This window comes from Trachemys scripta, chromosome 17, assembly GCF_013100865.1.
Source record: "Trachemys scripta elegans isolate TJP31775 chromosome 17, CAS_Tse_1.0, whole genome shotgun sequence".
In the NCBI taxonomy this organism is placed as follows: Eukaryota; Metazoa; Chordata; order Testudines; family Emydidae; genus Trachemys; species Trachemys scripta.
The window spans coordinates 5,353,685-5,363,031 of NC_048314.1; positions in this window are offsets into that span (position 1 = coordinate 5,353,685).

The following is a 9,347-nucleotide window of genomic DNA, read 5'->3' on the forward strand; positions in this document are numbered from 1 at the left end:
GCAGGGAAGAGCTGCGGGGGAGGGGGAGGCGGCAGGGAGAGCTGCGGGGGAGGGGGAGGCGGCAGGGAAGAGCTGCGGGGGAGGGGGAGGCGGCAGGGAAGAGCTGTGGTGGAGGGGAGGCAACAGGGAAGTGTTGTGGGAGAGGAGGAGGAGACAGGGAAGAGCTGCGGGGGAGGGGGAGGCGGCAGGGAAGAGCTGCGGGGGAGGGGGAGGCGGCAGGGAAGAGCTGTGGTGGAGGGGAGGCGGCAGGGAAGAGCTGCGGGGGAGGGGGAGGCGGCAAGGAAGAGCTGCGGGGGAGGGGGAGGCGGCAGGGAAGAGCTGCAGGGGAGGGGGAGGCGTTAGGGAAGAGCTGTGGTGGAGGGGAGGCGGCAGGGAAGAGCTGTGAGAGAGGAGGAGGCTGCAGGGAAAGGCTCCAGCAGCTCCCTGTTCCCAGAACCTTTCCGCGCTGCTTCCCCCGCAGCCAGAGCCTTTCACTGCCACTTGTAGCTACGCACCAGAGTGTGGACGTGGCTTGCTTTTCACTGAAGCATGTAGCTACATGACTATGCCAGTGTAGACAAGGCGTAAATCACAAACCCAGGCACAGCACCTGGGAGCAGGCAGTGGTGTAGTGTGATAGCAGGTGCACACCTGGCAGAAGAGTCTGCAATTAAGATTGGCCCACACTTTTCATTTTAAACCTTGTTTTCAGTTGCTCAGAACTTTGCCCTATTTTAACTGATTGGGCTGAATTTTCTCAGTTACGGTAGATTTGTGGGCCCCAGTTATTACACCTGGATAAACAGGTGCAGAGGGGGAGGAAGGCATGGGTGGGGGGTGTGGATAGGAGCCAGGGCCTGGGGATCTATAGGAACAGACAGGGAGGGAGGCAGGAGCCACGGGGTGGAGTGGTTGAGTAGGAGCAGTGGGGGGAGGGGGGGTAGCAGGATTCTTGGGGTGGGGAGCTGGTTAGGAGTGTAGGAGGAAAGGACCAGGAGCCAAGGTGTGGTGGGGAGGGCGCACAGAGTAGAGATGGAAAAGGGGAGGGGCTGGGGTCGGGGGTGGGGGGTGGAGAGCAGCAGATGGGGAGGGTGGCAGGAGCCAGGGAGTGGAGGTGGATAGAAGGTATTCTCAGGCTCACCATCACTGACTTCACTAGGAATTTTTCCTAAATACAAATTAAGGATCTCAGGAGCTCAGAAACCTGTCATCCCAATATACCCGTTGTACCCTTTGAAAGCTGAAGGGAGATAGCATCGTTTGCTGCACCTTCTTATAGCACTGCCCACGCAGAATACTGCTGCAAACTCAGCATCTCTTGACATGTATGAATGCATTTGCAAAAGCATTTGACTACACTGCATTCAGACATAAAGATGCAGTTTTCAGTTTCCTAGCATGCCAAACTTGCACTAGCAAATGGAGCCTCGGGAGACTGCAAATGGTCCGCAAGGCCAGAGTCACTGTCTCGGCACAAGGACCTGCATGTGTTATGTGGGCCATTCTGCTGTATAGTTTTTGAAAGCATATCCCTAAATGTCAGCTTGTGTTGCAAGGATAATAACTGTGTGTGTGACTTTTTATTTAACTGCAAATTAGGAGCCTGGATTGAAATGCTTCATTTCAGGGTTAGTGGAGGCTGCACTGAGACTGAAAAGCTGGGGGATACACGCAAAGGGAGTCTTTGGTTATTTTTTTAAAATCCTACTGTTGTTTGTTTTCCAGAATAAAAGAAGTGATACATAAAATAAAAGGACTGGGGCAGTCCGATGTGCACTGGCTATAGCAGAGGAAGACTTAACTATCACGCTTCCTTAGTGATGCATTCACTGACCTGAAAGAGGCTGCATTAAATAAAAGAAATCAACCAAACAAAGACAATACCAACCTGCAGGGGCCTGGGTTCTAATATAAAGAAGGCTTATGGTGCATCTCTCCCATTCGTCTGTCCTTTGTCTGCATTTTGTCTTTTAAGAACCTGACTCTACACCTCACGTGACTAGGCCCAGAGCTTCAAAGGGTATTTAGGCCCTTAACTACCACCTGAATACCTTTTGGGACCTGGGCCATAGTCCTACTAATTTCAATGGGACTACTCACCTGGCTAAGAACCACTCACCAAGCATGGGTGTGTAGAACTGGAGCCTTGCACTACAAGATCCCTGGGACAGGGGCTACATGTGTCCAAAGCACGCAGTACAGTCTTGGGAGCTATATTAATTAATTAATTACTAGTAACTGGCCAAATCCTAATTATTTTGCTCCATCCAACTCCATTCACCTTAATGTAGGGTAAAAACCACACTGCCACACATACACCAGGGCTAGTGTATCAGGACAAGATTCTCCACTAGTGTAAACTGGTATCAGAGCAATGAGGATTTACTCCAGCTGAGAATCTGGCCAGGCTCTCCAAACAAGTAGAAGTCATAGTTCTACCCAGCGGGTATCTGCATCCCCGGAGCTCACACCCAGCCCCCATCTCTGTGCTGCTTCTTGGGATGTCCATGAATAACTTTACAGCCACACAGCCATAAATAATAATATTCACACAAAGCACTAATATAAACAGATACAAAGCACTTTGCAAACCTGACCTAATGGACGTGTATTTGTACACATGTGCACATCCAACCAGAGGGAAAGCAGTAAATATTCTAAGTCAAACAGGAGTTATTTCAGGGATGTTCTCTGGCTTGTGTTCTACAGGAGATCAGATTAGACAATGAAAGTGGTCTCTTCTGGCCTTGCAATCTATGAAAGCAGCACCAGCACCTCCCTACATCTCCCAGCAGGTGAAACATCCAAAGTCACTAAGGACAGACACATGGGCTTGTCCTCACTAGAAAATTAGGGTGTGTATTAATTGGTTCACCACTTCATCAATGGAAAGTGGATATACACCAACCTTTGCAAACCTGAGCAGATTTGCCCCACACTTCATACAAACTCACTGGTAAAGATAAATAGTAAAACAAATGTACTGACTACAGAAGACAGGTTTTAAGTGATAGGCCAAAAGTCAGAGTTAATTACCAAAAGAAAAGAAAATATAACCACACAGTCTAAACTCTCAACCCTATTAGACTAGGCAACATCTAGATTAAGCAGTTTTTCTCACCCCACTGGATACTGCAGTCCCTAGTATACGGATTTAACCCTTGAAATCTGGGTCAGTCCCCTCAGTTGGAGTCTTGCAGCATAGTGGGTGAAGGAGAAAGGCCCAGCACGTGGCCACTATATCTATTTTATACCCCCAGTCCTATGTGCTTAGGGAGCACAAGTCCAGGCATGTCTGGGGCATTGCTGAGTCTCCAGGCAAGATTGAGCAATTCCCCTGATGTGGCCTCATGCAGGTGAGTCACTGAATTGTAGCTCCCTTGCTGGACAATGGCTTTTGATGGTTGTTTGACACCCTGCCCGGGTGTTGCTTACTTTCCTTGCTGTTGCCAATGGGGAGCTAATATCTGGCTGATTCCCCAACTTACAGCATGTGGTAGTGACAACCATACAACACAATTCTCATAACTTCATATGCATTAATGATATACATATATGGACAGAGAAATGACTTTCAGGAGATCATAATCTTTCCCCTGATACCTTACAAGGCATGTTTTATATGTAAGATCACGATTATATAAAAAATGAGGAATATGGGGTTACAAGATTCATAGATTCATAGATTCTAGGACTGCAAGGGACCTTGAGAGGTCATCGAGTCCAGTCCCCTGCCCTCATGGCAGGACCAAATACTGTCTAGACCATCCCTGATAGACATTTATCTAACCTACTCTTAAATATCTCCAGAGATGGAGATTCCACAACCTCCCTAGGCAATTTATTCCAGTGTTTAACCACCCTGACAGTTAGGAACTTTTTCCTAATGTCCAACCTAAACCTCCCTTGCTGCAGTTTAAGCCCATTGCTGCTTGTTCTATCCTTAGATGCTAAGATGAACCAGTTTTCTCCCTCCTCCTTATGACACCCTTTTAGATACCTGAAAACTGCTATCATGTCCCCTCTCAGTCTTCTCTTTTCCAAACTAAACAAACCCAATTCTTTCAGCCTTCCTTCACAGGTCATGTTCTCTAGACCTTTAATCATTCTTATTGCTCTTCTCTGGACCCTCTCCAATTTCTCCACATGTTTCTTGAAATGCGGTGCCCAGAACTGGACACAATACTCCAGCTGAGGCCTGACCAGCGCAAAGTAGAGTGGAAGAATGACTTCTCGTCTCTTGTTCACAACACATCTGTTAATGCATCCCAGAATCACATTTGCTTTTTTTGCAACAGCAGCACACTGTTGACTCATACTGGATGACCCAGAATGACTACCTGCAGCAACATAAGCTGATCTATCCAGATGTAAGATTCATCTGAAGACCTTTCACTTTCCATGAACAGAAGGAAACCATTTGTAATGATCCTGGCAGGGGAGATGAGATGGTGACATGGAGGGGAGTGGAAGGCAGGTCCAGCTGTAGGCACCAGCGCTCCAAGCATGTGCTTGGGATGGCACTTTCCAAGGGGCAGCACTCCGGCTCCTTTTTTTTTGCTTAGGGCGCAAAAAGCTTCCTGAGCGGAGGTGAACTGCAGCGGTGGGGGGCGCAGAAGGGCCACAGGAAGTAACCCTGGGGGGGGACAGAGAAACCGCTCCCCCCTCAACTCACCTCCACTCCACTGCCGGCTGCTCCCCCAAGTGCGCTGCTGCGCCGCTTCTCCCCCCTCCCTCCCAGGCTTGCCACGCAAATCAGCTGTTTTGCGGCAAGCCTGGGGGTGGAAGAAGCGGAGCAGCGGCGGCGCGCTCAGGAGAGCAGGCGGAGTGGAGGTGAGCTGGTAGGGCCGCAGGAAGTAACCGGGGGGGGCAGAGGAACCGCTCCCCCCCGCTCACCTCCACTCCACTGCCGCCTGCTCCCCCGAGCGCGCCGCCGCTCTGCTTCTCCCCACCAGGCAAGCCTGGGAGGGGAAATGCGGTGCGCCCGAGGGAGGAGGCAGGGCCGGGGATTTGGGGAAGGGGTTGGAATGGGGCGGGGAAGGGGCGGAATTGGGGCAGGGCCGGGGGGCCACGGGAAAATGTTTTTGCTTGGGGCAGCAAAAAACTTGGAGCTGGCCCTGGTGGAAGGGGTCATTGTGCTTTGCCATATGTAGAGTGTGTTCGTCTGTCTGTCTCCAGGGGTTTCCATGGCTTCCCTCCATCCTGCTTGGCACACAGCAGGAAAGCACATCTGAGTAAGAGAGACTCCTCCCGTGCCCATGCTGAGGTTTACAAGAGACCTATTCCGTGGGATCTGTCATCCCAGGGTAGTGGTGGTTATTTACTCATGTCCTGGGGCTCTCTGTCAATACCGATGGAGACCAAACCGCTGCCCTGGGATCCCACTGCTCAGTGAGCTGGGGAAAGCCGACGGCCTGGCCTGGGCTCAGAATATTTCTCATAGCCTGGTACTCATGAAAGGAAAGCAAATCTGCGTGGCTGGGGCAGTGAGACTCATGCTCCGACAGGAGTTCTCAAATAGGACATAGCATAACATACAGCCCTTGTCCCAGCTACAGTACCATGCACAGATGTAGGCCAGCAAATAGCCAGTGTCCAGACACAAAGTGCAAGGAAAAATAAATTCCAACGGCTGCTTCAATTAAAATAGACTGGAATACAGGAATGACCTTGCTAGTGTGTGTGTGCACCAGGGCCTTAGCTTCCGGAGTTCTGTGATATCTGCTTTCATTTAAAACAAACTAGGTCCCAAGCCTCCATAACTGTGAAGAAAAGCTTGAAAAGCCTGACCCCTGTAGACCCAATGCACTGACATCTACTAGTCAGCACCCAGCTGAAAACAACAGCTGAGAGAGGGGGAGCTGTCCCATGCTTCTCACTGGCAACCCATCCCAGGATTTCTCCAGAGAGCTCTGCCAGTGCCCCTCCCCAGCAGGGAACTGTGTGGGTGTGGCAAGAGGAGAGCGCAGCAGGCCAATCTCACCTCCGCACTCATGCAGAGATGCTGCACTGCTGGGATACATACCGAGGGGGTTGCTGCCTCTCTACAGCGAAAAGGGGTGCCTTGCTGCTGTTATGCAAGTGGGGGACAAGGTGCCCAAGATGCTAGCTCCTGTGGGTGGGTGGATTACAGAGCACCTGTCTAGCCTCAGGACTGGCATCTAGCTAGTATTGTCAGTCCCACATTTCTGCTGTTTTCATGATTGCTGCCGGCATGAAGAATGGCTGCAGCGCATCAAATGGGGGCCCAGGTGCATGCCACTGACAGAGCTTTGTGAGGCATCACTCACCCTGCTGCAGGAACATCAATCATCCTTCCACTGACAACAGGGCAAGGGGCAACTCTAAAACAAGACTGCAGGGCCTAAGGAATTATTTGATGCCTCAGGACTCCAGGTTCACATGCAGCAGCAAACATGGCCCCCCCAAATAAAAGCTTTATTCCCTTAGGCTTAGAAACACTGCTCAGGACTGCCAACCCTAAGAGTTTAAAAATCATGAGGCAATTCTCAAAACATTATGAGATTGGCCTAAAATCCTTAAAATCCTTTAAAAAATGGGTTCTTTTTATTTGCCTTCTGGTTTCTGAGCTTTAGGTGACGTTCGGATCACAGTCCCAAGCTTTTCTCTGCAACCGTTAGGGCTAGAACCATACTTTTTAAAAATGAAAGTTGAGATTCTCTTTTGATCACATGACTCCAGGACTTGGGGCTTTAAGAAAAGCACCAGATATTATGAGATTCACAGAGAGTTGACAACACTGTGTTACTCATTCCAATTCTTTGACATTAAAAAGGAATCTGTGTTCTCCCCCAATCCTGAAGGGGGCTCCCCCTGCTCCTAAGACAGAGCAGCTGAATGGGAGCAGGAAATTACCAGTTTATTTCCATGTATACTGTAGCATTTGCTATTTTCCAGGTGCCCAGGACAGCACAGTGGTATCCTTTGCCTGGTGCTTTGAAGAGGCATAGAACAGGTCAGGAGGGGAAGAGGGGAAGGAACACAGTGAGCCAAGCCAGGGAAAGCAGGAGTGGGGCTTTATGGAAGAATGGAAGAGAACTAAGACATAAAAACAGAAGAATGAAAGGATGGCAGCATAGGCCAGAAGGACACTGTGATCATCTAGTCTGATCTCCTGTGGAACACGGGTCACAGAATTTGCCCCAAAATAATTCCTGTTTGAATTACACAATATCTTTAGAAAAATATCCAATCTTCATTTCAAAATTGCCAGTAATGAAGCATAATTAATGCCAGTCACACGTGTTTTATGAAAATTAGGCCTCGTCAAACAAACAGGATATTGGTTTTTGATGCTATCATACATTTGGTTGATAACGTAACCATAGTGACATAACAGACAGACTATTGTAAGGCATTTGACTGGTAAAAATATTAGCCTTACACAAAAATCAAGGTAGCCACATTAAATGGATTAAAAACTGACTAACTGACAGATCTCAAAAAGTAATTCTCAAAAGGGCATCATCATCTGAGGGGGGTGTTTCTAGTGCAAGTGGAAAGGATCTGTTCTTAGCCCAATGCATTTCAATATCTTTATCAATGATTTGGAAGAAAATATAAAATCATTGCTGGTAAAATCTGCAGATAACACAAGAACTGGTGGAGTGGTAAATAATGTTGGGGGCAGATCAATTACACAGAGCAATCATTTGAACAATATGCATATTAACACAGCCAAATGCTAGGTCCAAGGTAAATCTAGGAGCAAGGATTGTAGGCCACACTTACAAAATGGGAGACTGTATCCTGGAAACCAGAAACTCTGAAAAGGACTTAGGGGGTCATGGTGGAGGACCAGTTGAACATGAGCTCCCAGTGTGATGCTGTGGGTAAAAATACAGTCCTTGTTTATATTAGCAGAGGTATATCAAACAGGTGTAGGGATTTGGTATTACCTCTGAAGATGGCATTAGTGAATGGAATATTGTGTCCAGTTCTGGTGTCCACACTTCAAAAAGATGTTGAAAAATTGGAAAAGCTTCAGGAAAGACATACAAGAATGATTCGAGGTCTGAAAACCTGACAGTTTTTGCAACTGAGGGTATGTCTACACTGGAGTAGGAGGTGCAATTTCCAACTCAGGGTTGGAACTCACTAACTATCATGGAGCTAGCATGCTAAGAGAGAGATGTAGTCATGGTGGCCCAACAGGCTAGCCACCCTGAGTACGATTCCATCCGAAACCTTAGGCACGTACGTAGGGCTGCTAGCCGCTCATGCCACAACAGCTACACATCTGTTTTAGTGTGCTAGCTCTAACTGAGTTAACATGGATAAGGCAACCTGAGCTAAACATTACACTTCCAGCTCCAATGTAGACATACTCTAAAGATGCTCAGCCTATTTAGTTAATCCAAGAGAAGGCTAAGAGGTGACTTGATCACAGTCTACAAGGACCTACATGGGAAAGACATTTCTCATCGTAGATGTAGGGTTACCATCTGTCCGTATTTCCCCGGACATGTCCGGCTTTTGTGTCTTTAAATAGCCGTCCGAGAGGAATTGGTAACAAGGTTAAAAGGGCCGGGATTTTTCCTCCTTCCCTCCCCTCTCTCCTGTCCACGCAGAGTGCAGCCTTGCTGATTGGGCACCTGGGCCTGATTGAGCCGCTCCCATTGGCCTCCAGCAGCCAGAGCCCCTCCCCTGCTCCCCCCACCCCCGCCTGCAGCCCAGAGTAACAACAAAAACAGTCCCCCCCGGCAGCGTGTTTTGCCTACACATGGAGCCAGAAGGCATGGGCATGGTAAGGGGAGTCCCGGGGCACAGTCAGGGAGTGGGGGAGGTTGGGGGTTGGGAGTTCTGGGGGCGGGGCCTGTCAGGGGGCGGGGAGTGGTTGGATGGAGCGTGGGAGTCCCGGGGGCCTGTCTGGGGGTGGGGGTGTGAATATGGGGTGGTGGGGCGGCGGGTTATATTCTTTTGTGGTGCCCGAGCTCCAGCAATATCCAGGGCCAGGGGCCCTGCTCCAGTAGGGTTACCATACGTCCGGATTTTCCCGGACATGTCCGGCTTTTTGGTCCTCAAATCCCCATCCGGGAGGAATTTCCAAAAAGCAGGACATGTCCGGGAAAATAGGGAGGCATGGTAAGGGGACCGCCCCCTCCCCGGGCTCCAACTTTCTGGGGCCAGGCGGCGGCTGTTCGTTCTCCCCAGCTGGGCAGCCGGACTCGGGAGCAGACACTGCTGCAGCACCCACTGCCGCAGGGGGAAGCGCCAAGCATGTGGCGCTCTGCGGCTGCGGCTCTGGCGCCTGGGGCGTGAACCCCCTGAGCCCGGGCCTGCTGCGGGGACCCAGCTGGTGCAATCCTGCAGGCGGCCCCGGAGTGGGGGCAGCAGGCCCCAGCCCC